Source organism: Pseudorca crassidens, chromosome 20, assembly GCF_039906515.1.
Source record: "Pseudorca crassidens isolate mPseCra1 chromosome 20, mPseCra1.hap1, whole genome shotgun sequence".
Classification (NCBI taxonomy): domain Eukaryota; kingdom Metazoa; phylum Chordata; class Mammalia; order Artiodactyla; family Delphinidae; genus Pseudorca; species Pseudorca crassidens.
The window spans coordinates 38245822-38262867 of NC_090315.1; positions in this window are offsets into that span (position 1 = coordinate 38245822).

The window sequence follows — 17046 nt, forward strand, 5'->3', positions numbered from 1 at the left end:
TTTACATCCCTGAACCCAGCCCCCAGTGGGCTTCCTGGCAATCTTTTCCCTAATCCATTTATTACTCCACTATACAAGACGATCATTTCACATCCTTTCCTCTTTGCTCAACCTTCCATCCTCACTCTTAATTTATGACCTGGGTTCCTATTTCACTGAGACAAGTCAAGCCATTTGAAGATAACTTCCACATACTAGCAACTCCACAGTTGCTAATCCTGTGCATCTGTATCAGTATACACTGTTTTTATTTTTCTCCTGTTCCTTGAAGAAAATCCTCATTGTCTTCAGCCAACCCCTTCATTTAACGCACAAATTCCCTTCTCCCTCATTATTCAAGAACATAAAGAAGTCAACCCAGCAATTGCCCTGTCAATCCTTCCATCATCAATCCCTCCTCCTATATTAGTTGATTCTCAGTGGCATACAAAGGAGCTATAATTTCTTCATTCTAAAATGAAAAATAATCTCTCTATATACATTGTCTCCCTCCAGCTACCACACTATTTATCTTCTCTCTTTAAATTTAAAACCATTAAAAATGTTTAACTTCTGAAACAGAGTGACTCCCTCTTGCGAGAGCAGAGGAATCACAACTAACTGCTGAACGATCATCGACAGGAAGACACTGGAACTAACCAAAAAAGATACCCCACATCCAGAGACAAAGGAGAAGCCACAATGAGACAGTAGGAAGGGTGCAATCACAATAAAATCAAATTGCGTAACTGCTGGGTGGGTGACTCACAAACTGGAGAACACTTATAGCACAGAAGTCCACCCACTGGAGTGAAGGTTCTGAGCCCCATGTCAGGCTTCCCAACCCAGGGGGCCGGCAACGGGAGGAGGAATTCCTAGAGAATCAAACTATGAAGGCTAGCAGGATTTGATAGCAGTACTTCAACAGAACTGGGGGAAACAGACTCCACTCTTGGAGGGCACACACGAAGTAGTGTGTGAATCAGGACCCAGGGGAAGGAGCAGTGACCCCATAGGAGTCTGAACCAGACCTACCTGCTAGTGTTGGAGGGTCTCCTGCAGAGGTGGAGTGTGGCTGTGGTTCACCACGGGGACAAGGACACTGGCAGCAGAAGTTCTGGGAAGTACTTCTTGGCATGAGCCCTCCAGGAGTCTGCCATTAGACCCACCAAAGAGTCTGTAGGCTCCAGTGCTGGGTCGCCTCAGGCCAAACAACCAACAGGGAGGGAACCAAGCCCCACCCATCAGCAGACAAGTGGATTAAAGTTTTACAGAGCTCTGCCCACCAGAGCAGCACCCAGCTCTACCCACCACCAGTCCCTCCCATCAGGAAACTTGCACAAGCTTCTTAAATAACCTCATCCACCAGAGGGCAGACAGTAGAAGCAAGAAGAACTACAATTCTGCAGCCTTGGAACAAAAACCACATTCGCAGAAAGATACACAAAATGAAAAGGCAGAGGATTTTGTACCAGATGAAGGAACAAGATAAAACCCAAGAAAAACAACTAAATGAAGTGGAGATAGGCAACCTTTCAGAAAAAGAATTCAGAATAATGATAGTGAAGATGATCCAGGACCTCGGAAAAAGAATGGAGGCAAAGATCGAGAAGATGCAAGAAATGTTTAACAAAGACCTAGAAAAATTAAAGAACAAACACCTAGAAGAATTAAAGAACAAACAAACAGAGATGAACAATACAATAACTGAAATGAAAACTACACTAGAAGGAATCAATAGCAGAATAACTGAGGCAGAACAACGGATAAGTGACCTGGAAGACAGAATGGTGGAATTCACTGTTGCAGAACAGAATAAAGAAAAAAGAATGAAAAGAAATGAAGACAGACTAAGAGACCTCTGGGACAACATTAAATGCAACAACATTCACATTATTGGGCTCCCAGAAGGAGAAGAGAGACAGGAAGGACCCGAGAAAATATTTAAAGAGATTATAGTCGAAAACTTCCCTAACATGGGAAAGGAGATAGCCAATCAAGTCCAGGAAGTGCAGAGAGTCCCATACAGGATAAACCCAAGGAGAAACACGCCAAGACACGTAGTAATCAAATTGACAAAAATTAAAGACAAAGAAAAATTATTGAAAGCAACAAGGGAAAAATGATAAATAACATACAAGGGAACTCTCATAAGGATAACAGCTGATTTCTCAGCAGAAACTCTACAAGCCAGAAGGGAGTGGCATGATATATTTAAAGTGATGAAAGGAAGAACCTACAACCAAGATTATTCTACCTGGCAAGGATCTCATTCAGATTCGATGGAGAAATCAAAAGCTTTACAGACAAGTGAAAGCAAAGAGAATCCAGCACCACCAAACGAGCTCTACAACAAATGCTAAAGGAAGTTCTCTAAGTGGGAAACACAGGAGAAGAAAAGGAGCTACAAAAACAAAACCATAATAATTAAGAAAATGGTAATAGGAACATACATATCGATAATTACCTTAAACATAAATGGATTAAATGCTCTAACCAAAAGACACAAGCTTGCTGAATGTTAACAAAAACAAGACCCATATATATGCTGTGTACAAGAGACCCACTTCAGACCTATGGACACATACAGACTGAAAGTGTGGGGATGGGAAACGATATTCCATGCAAAAGGAAATCAAAAGAAAGCCGGAGTAGCAATTCTCATATCAGATAAAATAGACCTTAAAATAAAGAACGTTCCCAGAGACAAGGAAGGACACTACATAATGATCAAGGGATTAATCCAAGAAGAAGGTATAACAATTATAAATATATATGTTCCCAACATAGGAGCACCTCAATACATAAAGCAACTGCTAATAGCTATAAAAGAGGAAATCAGCAGTAACACAATAATAGTGGGGGACTTTAACACCTCACTTACACCAATGGACAGACCATCCAAACAGAAAATTAATAAGGAAACACAAGCTTTAAATGACACAACAGACCAGATAGATTTAATTGATATTTACAGGACATTCTATCCAGAAACAGCAGATTAAACTTTTTACTCAAGTGCACACGGAACATTCTTCAGGATAGATCACATCTTGGGTCACAAATCAAGCCTCTGTTAATTTAAGAAAACTGAAATCATATCAAGCATCTTTTCTGACCACAACGCTATGAGATTAGAAATCAGCTACTGGAGAAAAAACATAAAAAACACAAACACATGGAGGCTAAATAATAGGTTACTAAACAACCAAGAGATCACTGAAGAAATCAAAGAGGAAATCAGAAAATACCTAGAGACAAATGACAACAAAAACACAATGATCCAAAACCTATGGGATGCTTGAAAAGCAGTCCTAAGAGGGAAGTTTATAGCAATACAAGCCTACCTCAAGAAACAAGAAAAATCTCAAATAAACAATTTAACCTTACATCTAAGGGAACTAGAGAAAGAAGAACAAACAAAACCCAAAGCTAGCAGAAGGAAAGAAATCATAAAGATCAGAACAGAAATAAATGAAATAGAAACAAAGAAAACAAGAGCAAAGATCAATAAAACTAAAAGCTGGTTCTTTGAGAAGATAAACAAAATTGATAAACCATTAGCCAGACTCATCAAGAAAAAGGGGGAGAGGACTCAAATCAATAAAATTAGAAATGAAGAAGGAGGAGTTACAACAGACACCGCAGAAATACAAAGCATCCTAAGAGACTACTACAGCCATTCTATGCCAATAAAATGGACAACCTGGAAGAAATGTACAAGTTCTTAGGAAAGTATAACCTTCCAAGACTGAACCAGAAAGCAATAGAAAATATGAGCAGACCAATCACAAGTAATGAAATTGAAAATGTGATTAAAAATCTTCCAACAAACAAAAGTCCGGGACCAGATGGCTTCACAGGTGAATTCTATCAAACATTTAGAGAAGAGCTAACACCAATACTTCTCAATGGTGAAAAACTGAAAGCATTTCCTCTAAGATCAGGAACAAGACAAAGATGTCCACTCTTCCCACTATTATTCAACATAGTTTTGGAAGTCCTAGCTATGGCAGTCAGAGAAGAAAAAGAAATAAAAAGAATACAAATTGGAAACGAAGAAGTAAAACTGTCACTGTTTGCAGATGACATGATACTATACATAGAGAATCCTAAAGATGCCACCAGAAAACTACTAGAGCTAATCAATGAATTTGGTAAAGTTGCAGGATACAAAATTTATGCACAGATATCTCTTGCATTCCTATACACTAATGATGAAAAATCTGAAAGAGAAATTAAAGAAACACTCCCATTTACCGTAGCAACAAAAAGAATAAAATACCTAGGAATAAACCTACCTAGGGAGACAAAGGACCTGTATGCAAAAAATTATAAGACACTGATGAAAGAAAGTAAAGTTGATACACACAGGTGGAGTAATACATCATGTTCTTGGATTGGAAGAATCAATATTGTGAAAATGACTGTACTACCCAAAGCAATCTACAGATTCAGTGCAATCCCTATCAAATTACCAATGGCATTTTTTGTGGAACTAGAACAAAAAATCTTACAATTTGTATGGAGACACAAAAGACCCCAAATAGCCAAAGCAGTCTTGTAGGGAAAAAAATGGACCTGGAGGAATCAGACTCCCTGACTTCAGACTATACTACAAAGCTACAGTAATCAAGACAATATGGTACTGGCACAAAAAAAGAAATATAGATCAATGGAACAGGATAGAAAGCCCAGAGATAAATCCATGCACCTACGGTCAACTAATCTATGACAAAGGAGGCAAGGATATACAATGGAGAAAAGGCAGTCTCTTCAATAAGTGGTGCTGGGAAAACTGGACAGCTACATGTAAAAGAATGAAATTCGAACATTAAATGGATTAGAGACCTAAATGTAAGACTGGACACTATAAAACTCTTAGAGAAAAACATAGGAAGAACACTCTGACATAAATTATAGCAAGATCTTTTTTGATCCACCTCCTAGAGTAATGGAAATAAAAACAAAAATAAACAAATGGGACCTAATGAAACTTTAAAGCTTTTGCAAAGCAAAGGAAACTACAAACAAGATGTAAAGACAACCCTCAGAATGGGAGAAAATATTTGCAAATGAATGAATGGACAAAGGATTAATCTCCAAAATATATAAACAGCTCATGCACCTCAATATTAAAAAAGCAGACAACCGAATCAAAAAATGGGCAGAAGACCTAAATAGATATTTCTCCAAAGAAGACATACAGATGGCCAAGAAGCACATGAAAAACTGCTCAACATAACTAATTATTAGAGAAATGCAAATCAAAACTACAGTGAGGTATCACCTCACCCCAGTTAGAATGGGCATCATGAGAATATCTACAAACAACAAATGCTGGAGAGGATGTGGAGAAAAGGGAACTGTCTTCCATTGTTGGTGGAAATGTACATTGATACAGCCACTATGGAGAACAGTATGGAGGTTCCTTAAAAAACTAAGAATAGGACTGCCACATGACCCAGGAATCCCACTACTGGGCATATACCCAGAGAAAACCATAATTCAAAAAGACACATGCACCCCAATGTTCATTGCAGAACTATTTACAATTGCCAGGTCATGGAAGCAACCTAAATGCCCATTGACAGACGAATGGATAAAGAAGATGTGGTACATATATACAATGGAATATTACTCAGCCATAAAAAGGAACGGAATTGGTTCATTTTTAGAGATGTGGATGGACCTAGAGACTGTCATACAGAGTGAGGTAAGTCAGAAAGAGAAAAACAAATATCGTATATTAATGCATATATGTGGAACCTAGAAAAATGGTACTGTTAAACCGGTTTGCAGGGCAGAAATAGAGACACAGATGTGGAGAAGACACCAAGGGGGGAAAGTGCCTGGGAGGTGGTGTTGGTGTGATGAATTGGGAGATTGGGATTGACATATATACACTAATATGTATAAATTGGATAACTAATAAGACCCTAAGAACCTGCTATATAAAAAAATAAATAAAGTTCTACCAAAAAAAATGTTTAACTTTTGATGCTGACTCCTTTCTTCCAGTCATCTCTTAAACACACCTCAGTGAGGCATTCACTTCCACAATTTCACTGAGAAACCTATTACAATAAACATATCGTCAATTCCATGGATCAATTTTAATTTATTTTTTATTTGATTTGTTATCAGCAATCAATCCCTTGTTTTTATGCTTTTTTTTTTTCTATTGACTTCTAGTCCAAAACTCTCTTGGCTGTCCTTCTAAGTAGCTGCAGCTTCTCTATATCTTTTGTTGGATCTTCCAAATAGGTACTGAAACATTACAGTTTGCAGTATTGAGGCACTGGGTCTTTTTTCCGTCTATAATAAGTTCCACATCCAGTCTCATACCTTAAAAAGTCTTATATCCACTGACATCTTACAATATTATATATCCAGCATTGATATTTCTCTGGGCCATATATACAACTTCCTTCTGTACATCTCCACTTGGATTGCTAATAGATACTTCAAAAGTAACATATTAAAATCTCATTTTTAGATTTTTTTTCCCGAAGCATAATCCTTCTTCATGCCACAGCATGTCAGTAAATGGCAATTCTACCTTTCAGGGGATTGTAGTCTTAGAACCTGAAAACATCAATGATGTATTTTTATCCTTCACACAACACATCTCTTCCATCAGCAACTCCTGCTTGTTATACTATTAAAAAAAAAATCTGAAGTTTTACTACTAATCTCCTCCTTTATTACAATTATCCTTCTCCAATCCATCATCAGTGGTATCTGGCTCATGGCAGTCATCATCTAGCTGGTTTCCCTGCCTTTAGCCCCAGGGTATGGGTTGTGTTTTAACTCTTATTAAGATCATTATGACTCTGCTAAAAAAGTGTTTTTCATATTTTCCAAAATTTATATTATGTACTGCCTGTAGTCAAATGAAAGAAAATCAGGTTTTCTTTCATAGTCTGTTTATAAACCTTTATAAAAAGTCTTCTTTCAGCAGGACTGTCGTTAGAGTGCATATCAAATTTATAAGAGTCAGTACTAAAATGGAGACTACCCAAAGTTGTTTTAGCAGGATAGGGATGGGTTTGAACCTGTGACATGTAAGAAGCCACTGAGTGAAAGATGATGCACAGACTGGAGGCAGGACTCATAGAGGAAAATGTCAGCAGTTTCCACATGAGCCAGTTAGTATTGAAAAGTAATTCAGCTTATCCTAAATAGCAAAATTAGGTCATTTATCAATGAGTGGAATTAAACATTTTTCTTTATATTGATCTATGGCTCCTTCCTGATGTGCATGTAACATAGTGGATTCCTAAACACTAAACATGTTCCATAGGTAACTAATTCTCAACCACTGGAGATATTCTCAAGCACTGGAATAGCAGGATGTTTCAGCTGAGATTTAAGCATTAATACTGGATCAGACAACATACAAATTTCTTTCCACTTTTATAATCACATGTTAATCCCTAGCTATGGTTACTGTAGAAGCAAGTCATGTGTCCCACACTTGCTTTCAAGAAGCTAACTGTCTGGTTGTTAGATCAACAGAGACATTATAATACAATAAGAATTGTGATCATGAATTAGTTTTCCTTTACTTCCATAACAAATACCAACATACCTAGCAGCATAAGCAGAACAAATTTATTACCTTATAGCTCTAAAGGTCATAAGTTTGCCACAAATCTCACTTGGTTGAAATCAAGGTAATAAGAAGGCCACATTCCTTGCTGAAGGATATAGAGGAGTATATGATGATATTAACATAGTGAAAACGTGCCTTGTTGCACTACAGAAATACCCTAGGGGTATTGGCAACAATTATGTATGGAACTTTAATAAATCTAGCACTATTTTGTTTGTTTTATAGACTACAATAAGACCTTCAATGTAATTTAGTACGTTCTTAATATTTTCAATGACTAGGGACAGAATGATCAACCCAAGCTATGATCTCTGCACTCAGTTGGCTTATATAGCAGAGGGAAATAGAGGTAATTAAATGAAGATCATTACAGAGTAAGATGCTAGTGGAACACAGAACAAGAAAAAATAATGAAGACCGGGCTATGTTTCCAAAGAAAACAATATGAGGTCAAAGGAAGGAAAGTGATACTCCAGATGGAGAGAGGAGGATCTGTGAAGGGTGAAAGGTGACAAAGTTTGTGTTTCTTCAAATGGAAATGAATAACCAGTGTAGAAACTGCATGATAGGGGAGGAGCATATCAGTAAATGTTGAGAAGTAGATTAAGGATAAAATAGTGTTAGGATTAAAGTTTACATGTATTATTTTGCCAAACATATATATAGCCACTGAGTATCACTTATCAACCTAATCATTTTGCTAAAATATGGCCTACATTTCGTGTTGATCCCAATTCTGGGCTACTAAAGTCACTTAGTTCAGTACCAACACTATAAGATATAATTACACACAGAACAGAAAAAATTAAAATTTTACTTTTATCTTCAGTCTAAATGGAACTTACAATTGGGTAGACTTAATGGCGTCACCTATACCATCTATTCATTCATTCATTCACTTATTCATTCTTCAGGTAGGCAAGGATGTTAAAATAATCAGAGACACTATCTTTCTCACCTCCCTTGAGGATGTGATACGTCAAATAACCTACCATAAAGGTAGCAATGAGAAAATTCATGTAAAATCTTTAGCACAGAGCTTGACTCCCAGTGAGCCTTTTTTTTTTTTACAACATAAGAGAAATGATTGATAATTCGCTCATTTGCAGATGTAGAATGGAAATAAATATTAGAAATATAAGAGACATGGATTCAAATTGGAATACTAGATCAACCATTTATTTCTGTGTGACCTTGGCCAATTCTGGCATTCCTTTTACGTCTCAATTTTCTCAATTTTAAACGGAGACGATTATATTGATTTTGCACAACTGGTTTGAGATTTATAATTCAGATATACATATAGTAAAATATATTATTCCATTTAATTCATTTAAATTCAAATGTCAATATATGGCAGATTTTTTTTCTTAACTGACCATTTAGCACATTTAAATTTATTTCCTCTTAATTCTTTTCAGTTCGGTCATCCACAGTATCAAACTTTATCATTTAAATGGATGATAGGCAAGGCTTTATAAGAGGTTATTACAGTCTTTTCAGATGCTTGCTTTCATAATGATGGATTATCACTTTATAGAGGTTAAAATGAATGATGCAAGAAAGTTGGCTCCCTGTGGGAGTTTCCAAGAAACTGTAAGAATATATCCAGGACTGGTTTCATTCAGTACTAAAGATACATTACTACCTGTTAATGTACCTTCTTTTTATCTCATTTGATGGACCATTTATTTTATATAGGTTTTCATTTACTCACTAAAGTGGTATGCACCATTAGCTTGGACCTCTAAATAGATAGCAACATAATAAGCTACCTGCAGACAGTCTCTGGAGTCCTCCCACACATAGCCAGAATTCAGCCAGCAGAATTTCATATTCAGTATGGGGTCTTTTGATTATACACAAGTTATATTATTGTATTTTTGCCTGGTTCTAATAGTCTCTGTTGCCAATCAGGATGACAGGAACTCTTGATGAAAAACATGCAAGAATTGTTTGTTGAATTACGTTTTTCCGCCTTTCCAGCTTGTACTTATTTGGCCTCAGAACATCCTATTAGTAATCTTTGTATTTAAAATCATAAAATCTTCTGTGAAAATTCCACTGAAGAATGATATTTTTACAATAGATTTATGAAAAATTTTTAAATAAGAGAAGTAATGTTAGTCCATTTTGGGACTTTTGAAAGTTGCAGAAATATATAAAAGCAAAATAGTGCTCCTTCTTTTTTCCCACTAGTATTACCATGTATTATTAAATAATTTACTCTATATTATTTTAAAATAATTTTATATTATGGATATGTAGTGTTATAACTTTGCAATCCACATTTTTAGGTTTTTGTTCAACAGAATACGTGTTCCCATGGCAAAACAAAACAAAACCAACAAGCACACAAAACAATAACTCAACAACGAACCCCTTTTGTATAATATCATTCTATACTCCCTCCCTGTCGAAGAAAACCAGAGCCGGACAGATATTATGGCTATAAAGGCAAATTGTATTCAGGACTCCTGCAATAGGGGAAAAGAAACCCCAGTGTAGACCTGCGCTGCCATTCCCAATACAACAAATACAGTGGGAGTGTATAGCGAAGGAGAAGGTGGGTCTTTGGATGAAAAATTAGTAAAAGGAAACATCAAGTCTGGGGGAATTCTGGCTAAACTGACCTAACAGGATTCCTGTTGAAGGCAGACCAGGGTGATCAGATACCAAGAGTGGGGAGAGAGGAATTTTGATTAGAGGTAGAGGGGGACCATATATCAAGGTTAGGGGATTCTTGATAAAATGACTTAGCAAGGTTCTTGCTAAAACTGGATTTTACAAGGACATAAACAGATGGGCCTAGGAGAAGGTTTGTGAGGAGAAGTTTGGTCAAGCCAAGAATCTCTGTCACCCCAAAGTCAAAGTAAAAATACAACACAAATACAATGTCACAATTGTCTATTGCTGTCTTTTTCTACTATTACTATTATTTTAGAGTGCTGTGTGTCAATTACCTCTATATTTAAGTGCCTGATTGAAATATCTTGTTTTATTCTCCAGTCAGCTCTATATATTCAGATGTATTATAGTATTATCTTTCCCATTTTACAGTAAGGAAACTGTGTTTTGAGATGTTAAATAACTTCCCTACTGCTGCTCTGCTAGTAAGAGTAGGGAAAGTATGACTTTAGACTTCAGAGTCAACTGCTACAAGATCACACCTACTATATTGGGTAATTAAAATCATTATAGAAAAAAGATGACCAGCTATTTCTTAGGTTCTCCTCTATGATGAAACTTTTCCTGACAAATGGCAACCAAATGTACTAAGGTTGAGGAACTATAGGTTGGGGGCTTGTAAGGTAAGTCATTGACTCTGGAATCTTCTTTTGACTGGCTCATATTGTAATGTAGTTTGGTGAAGGACTGAACTAGTGGTACTAAGAAGAGAAGCCCAGGGGAAGCAATGAGTGTGAAGTGCAGGAAAGGGTACTCTGACTTTCATTCGTCATTTCTCAGAAATCCGTTTTGAGCTGAGTGCTCTGTTAATCATCCTTTTGTTATAGCCCTTTACATTTGGGAAGAATCTTCATATTCATGGCCTGATTTAATCACTACAACAAACCTCTAAAGAAAATATGATGCTCCTCAAATTACTAATAAGAAATTGGATGCTCAGAAAATTAAATCACATTGTCTGCTGTCACAGTAAGGAAACTTTTATTTATCCAGCAGTTATTTAATTTAGCACCAACTAAGTGCCAGGCAGACTCTGTGTTAAGATGCTGAAGGAGTTTCTGTTAAACTGAGAACTTACATTCTTGTTAGAGTCATGGGAATATCATTCAAATTATTTCATAATTGCCTCAGTTATGGTGTTTCTGTTTTACAGAACTATTTATAGCAATTGCCATTTCAGTTAAATTGTGACATGACTGCCATTTCCCCCCCGCCCCAGGGACTTCATACAAGGTGTACACTTGTGAGGTTTAGAGAAAAACACTGATGACGTTAGCTGAGCATTACTTTAAAATTCTTTCAGAGGTGATCTGACTTTGGGGGTTTGAATTGAGAGCTGTTAGAGGCCTATACATTAATACTTTTAAGCTGTGTTGCAACTACCACAATAAACTCTATAGTTTTTCTCTTTAGAGTCTTTGTGGTCCCAGGTATGTAGCTTAGCAGCCACAATAATGTCAGTACCTAGAATTTTTCATATGTAAGTGGTTCTTATTAATATTAGTGGCTGAATGCAAATCAGGGACTTCATGGCACCTGAAAATTTTAATTTGAAAGCAGTATAGGTCTTTGGGTCTGAATTTCATCATCTAAAAATGGGAGCCAAACGTCAGCTAAAGGATAGGTCTAAGAACACCTAGATAATCAGTGGAGATATTGAATGCATCATCTTTTTCACCTCTCTAGTCATCTTTTCTAGTCCTATTAGGTGCTTTATATTCTGAGTGTCCCCTTCTTTCTTAAAAGAATGTTCACTCCAAATAAAAATGCACTATTTATCCTCAGCCATTTTTTCTCTCCCAAAACTACGTTTCACATGGCTTCCTAGCTGTTTGGTCCATTGAGAACCCTGGCAGACGATCAGATGGAGGTAGGAGAATAATGTTGGGTTACTGCTGTATAATAAAGAATTTGTTCTTTATCTGGAGTTCTTAGGAGGAAACTTCTAAAACCTTGGACTTTTCGTAGTGGTAGGAGTATCTTTGTTATTCACGGTAGGCCCTTGGGACCACCCCTGAGTTTATGCTAATAAAGTAATTCATGGTGGGCCCCTAGAAAGGTGGACTTCTAGATGGTCAGGATGAGGGGTGGCCTCACCTGAAAGATCAACCATGTGATTTGAGGGTTGGATCTTTGAGCTAAGTGATATGAGCCTGATCCTGTGACCTCCCTGGAGAGAGGGAGGGTTGGAGATTGAATTCAGTCATGTGGCCAGTAATTCAATGAATGATGCCTATGTAATGAAAGACCAATAAAAACCTTGGCCACCTGAAGCTTGGGAGAGCTTCCTGGTTGGTTCCTGTAGGGTGATAAGTCCCGGTTCCACAAGGATAGGACATGGTAGCTACATGTTTAGGACCCTCTCAGACTGCTCACTATGCATCTCTTTTTTTTTTGGCTGGTTCTGATTTGTATCTTTTGTAATAAAACTGAAATGATATGTGGAGCACTTCCTGAGTCTTTGGGTCATTTTAGTGGATTGTCAAAGCTGAGTGTTAGGGGATTCCCCCCAATTTTCAGCCTGCTGGTCAGAGTGTGGGTGGCCTGGGAACACCAGAACTCATGGCTGTTGTCTGATGTGAAGGCACTGTGTTTTCACCCTTCAGAGTCTGCCCTAACTCTGGGTAGTTAATGTTAGAATTAAAATGCAGTATAGCAGATACTTAACTGTTATTCTTTGCCCAAATATGCATACATCGTTACACTGTTTGTGTGTGTCTATCCCTAGCTTATGTGTACTTTTAGTTTTAAGGGATGGCATCTATAACTTTCCTTGCAGGACTGTCTTAAGAATAATAGAGCTACCTTGACCTATATGATGGGTTGATTGTAACCCCCCAAAATTCATATATGGGATCTCTCTTCATTAGAATGTGACTGTTTCTGAATATAGGACCTTTAAAGAGGTGATTAAGTTAAAATGAGGCCACCAGTGTTGGCCTTAATTCAATCTGAATGGTGTCCTTATAAGAAGAGAACATTTTGACACACAAAGAAACACCAGGGATGCTCACACACAGAGGAAAGACCACGTGAGGACACAGCAAGAAAGCGGCCATCTGCAAGCCAAGGAGAGAGGTCTCAGAAAAAACCGAACCTGCCAACCCCTTACTCTTGGACTTCAGCCTCCAAAACTGTGAGAAAATACATTACTGTAATTTGAGTCTCCTGGTCTGTGGTATTTTGTTATGGCAGCCCTGGCAAAGTCATACAACCATACGTGCTGAAAAGTGGGAAATGCTTAAGAATGTAGGTACTTATGGTTGATCCCTAACTAATGGTCAACTAGCACAGAAGTAGGAAAGCCCAGTTATTTTGCTCTGAGACAGTACAAATTCTGAGGCATAATTTATACCCCATACTTCCCTGCAGGGTCTGCTGAAGCTGGAACTTTGCCTGAAATTGTACCCTTGTTTAACTTCTTTTCCCCAACATTATTGCCCCGTGCCCTGGTCCGGGAGGATCCCACATGCCGCGGAGCGGCTGGGCCCGTGAGCCATGGCCACTGAGCCTGCGCGTCTGGAGCCTGTGCTCCGCAACGGAAGAGGCCACAACAGTGAGAGGCCCGCGTATACCGCAAAAATAAATAAGTAAATAAATAAATAAATAAATAAATAAAAGAAGCGTGGTAGTAAAGTAGGTAGTATATCGTTTCCAAAGCTCTGCCACCTGACAGGTAAACGACCAGGGATAAGTGCAAGATATTTCAGCACTCTGTATAGCAACATCTTCATCTAAAAGAAAGAGATTATAATACTACCTATTTCATTTTTTTTTTAAACTGAGTTAATATAACCAAAATATTCACACTGGTAAGTGCTCAGTAACTTATAACTTCTTTTGTTATTATTGTCTATTGAAAGACTCTATTTCTAGAGTATTAGAATGTGTTAAGTAGAGTATTTTAGAGTATTAGGGTGTTATTAGAGTATTCTTGAAAGTATTGATAGGAAAGGCCCTTTCCTCCTTCTAAACTTCTTTATATGTCCCAAAAAGTGAAAGCATGCATCTTCCCCCTTCTTTCTTCAAGAAGATGTCCGTTATTGATAAATCTAGGAAAACAAATCCCATAACAAAATTCTCAGAATAAGGTCAGGAGACAGACTTTACAGTATTATTCTTCCAGAGCAGAATCTACTCTAGTATTTGGTCCTGTAGAAGCTTGCATTTTTTCAGCACTTATTTGTATGTACGACATTGATCTACGTTCTAGGAATATGCCAGTAAACAAGACAGATAAAGTCTAGGGTAATCATCACACGTGATATAAGGACACAGTGGAAAGTTTGTAAGACTGTCACTTTTTCAGTTGAGAAGGTGACTGGGCTGGGAATTGTGGATTCTTTTCATATGAGAAGTCAGCAAAGGCCTCCAGGAAGAAGTGGCATTTGAGAAAAGCCTTGACATTCTAAAGAAAAGCTAGTCATGAAAAGGGACAGGGTGAAGGACTTTCCAGGTAGAGATTGTGCAATGACCCTGACGTAGGGGAGGAGAAGGCAATAAACCTTCAGAGTTTCCTGACCCACGTAAAAGAGTTCTCTTGACATATTCCTTATATACAAATAAAGCAATTCACTTTACATTAAAACACGAGCAAACAAAAGCCGTTCTATAAAAAACTATTTGAGGGCTTCCCTGGTGGCACAGTGGTTGAGAGTCCGCCTGCCGATGCAGGGGACACGGGTTCGTGCCCCGGTCCAGGAGGATACCGCATGCTGTGGAGCGTCTGGGCCCATGAGCCATGGCCGCTGAGCCTGCGTGTCCGGAGCCTGTGCTCCGCAACGGGAGAGGCCACAGCAGTGAGAGGCCCACGTACCGCAAAAAAAAAAAAACTATTTGAAATTTTCCTCCAGTGCTCTCTATGTGAAATGGGCTCATCAGATTACTGACAGAGAGAGCTATCCCCATAACTTGCAACAAATTTACTTATGAGTACCTAGAATTTCAGATATTTGGACATAATTGTTTAGAATAATGCTGAGTTCTCAGGAATACCAGAGAAGCACAAAGAAGCCAAAAAGGAAAATAAAATGTCAAATAGCTGCTCATATTGGCCATGAAGTAACTCCTAGACAGTAAGTTTTGAAATATACAGCAGGTCATTCAATCCACATTCCTCCTCAGATCTGTGTTCTTCTCCAGTTTTGTACAGATGAATTTAAAATTTTCCCAGATAAGATTTGGCTCTGAGCTTCTAAATGTTCCTCAAAGATAACATTGAAAATTTTAATTATGCTGCCTTTTTTTTTTTTTCAAAAGGAAGAAAACCTTGCCATAATCAGTGGAGCTATTTTTAAATTGCAGGAGGGCAGGAATGAAGGTACAAATTAATGAGCTGATGTCATATTAATGTAGTCTTTTTGATCTTGTAATCATGAGCTCTTTACAAAGCATGTTTGGTTTCAGGATTGTGATTTGAGACTCGTTGTTGCAGACATATAATTTAAATACCATTAAAGGAAGCTCCAGATGTTTCAGGGGAAACATTTCTTATATTTAAGAATGAAAAGACAGAAGACAATTTTGTCTAACTAGCTGTGTGCCCATGGACAATTTGCTTTACCTCTCAAGGCCTTAGATGCTTTATTTGGATTGATTGATTCCTAGGGCTTTCAGCTTTGGCATTATACGAAAACTGTCCATGATTGATAAATCTAAGAAAATAAATATTTAAATGAAAGTCTCAGAATGTCAGGTGATAGACTTTGAAGTATTACTTTTTAAAAAATTAGAAAGTCTAGGTTACACAATTTTTTGGGGAGGGGGGATGGTGTCTTGTCATTCTACTTCAAGGTTCTTGCTGCTTACATGCTAATGTGTCCACAGAAACCAAACTTCAAAATGTAGGTCACACTGCTTTGTGATAAGGGTGCATTGGAAGTAGGACCTTTATTAGTTTTATGACGACTCTTTCTAAATCTTCAGGATCCCTTGACTAGTTAGGAAAGCTTTTACAACAAAAACATTTTTGCTAAAAGTAGGGGGGGGAAGTGCAACAAGGAAAAGAAAACAATCCAACAGCAAAAATCTTGACATTTAAAAGTGATTTGAAAACAAAACAAAAATCTGAACTATAAAAAAGCCAGATCAAAATGATTGTGCAGTCAGAAATAATTCCTAAGAGAGAAGGAAAAATAACATTTTTAGTTTTTCAGACATGAATGTTTTTGTCCTTCCCTGAATATTCTTCATTACGTAGAGGCTATTTATTGAAGGTCAGGAATTTTAGCTTAAATGCTAGAACAATTGGATGGAACTTGTAGTGTGATTTCTTCAAGGACTGCTCAAGGAATTGTTGTTCCTCCTTTGTGGTTTAAACACTTTCAGAGGTATTTTTTTAACGGATGTTGTTATGAATATTTATAGTGTTGTCAAACATGAAAAATAAAATGTTCCAGCCCTAGAATGAAATGTATGTGATGCTTTTTGGAAGAAATAGGGAGAAATAGTAAATAATTATTTATCTTTGAAATTGAAGTCTGGATTATTTTTCCCATGTAAGACATGCCATTGAATGGTTTCATAGTGAGTAGGTTTATTAATTATTTTTTTAAATTTACACGTCTTCAGTTATTCTTGATAAAAGTCATCTCAAGTAATGGAGTCCATTTTTTCACAATTAATTCCATTAAAAATTTTAGGCTTTCTCTTCTTAATTGAAAACAGAATTCTTGGGTGTCCAAAAAGCTGAGCAGACCACAGGTAGCTGAATACAAAGTATAAAAATTAGGTAGGATCTTAGACCAGATCATATAGCCTAC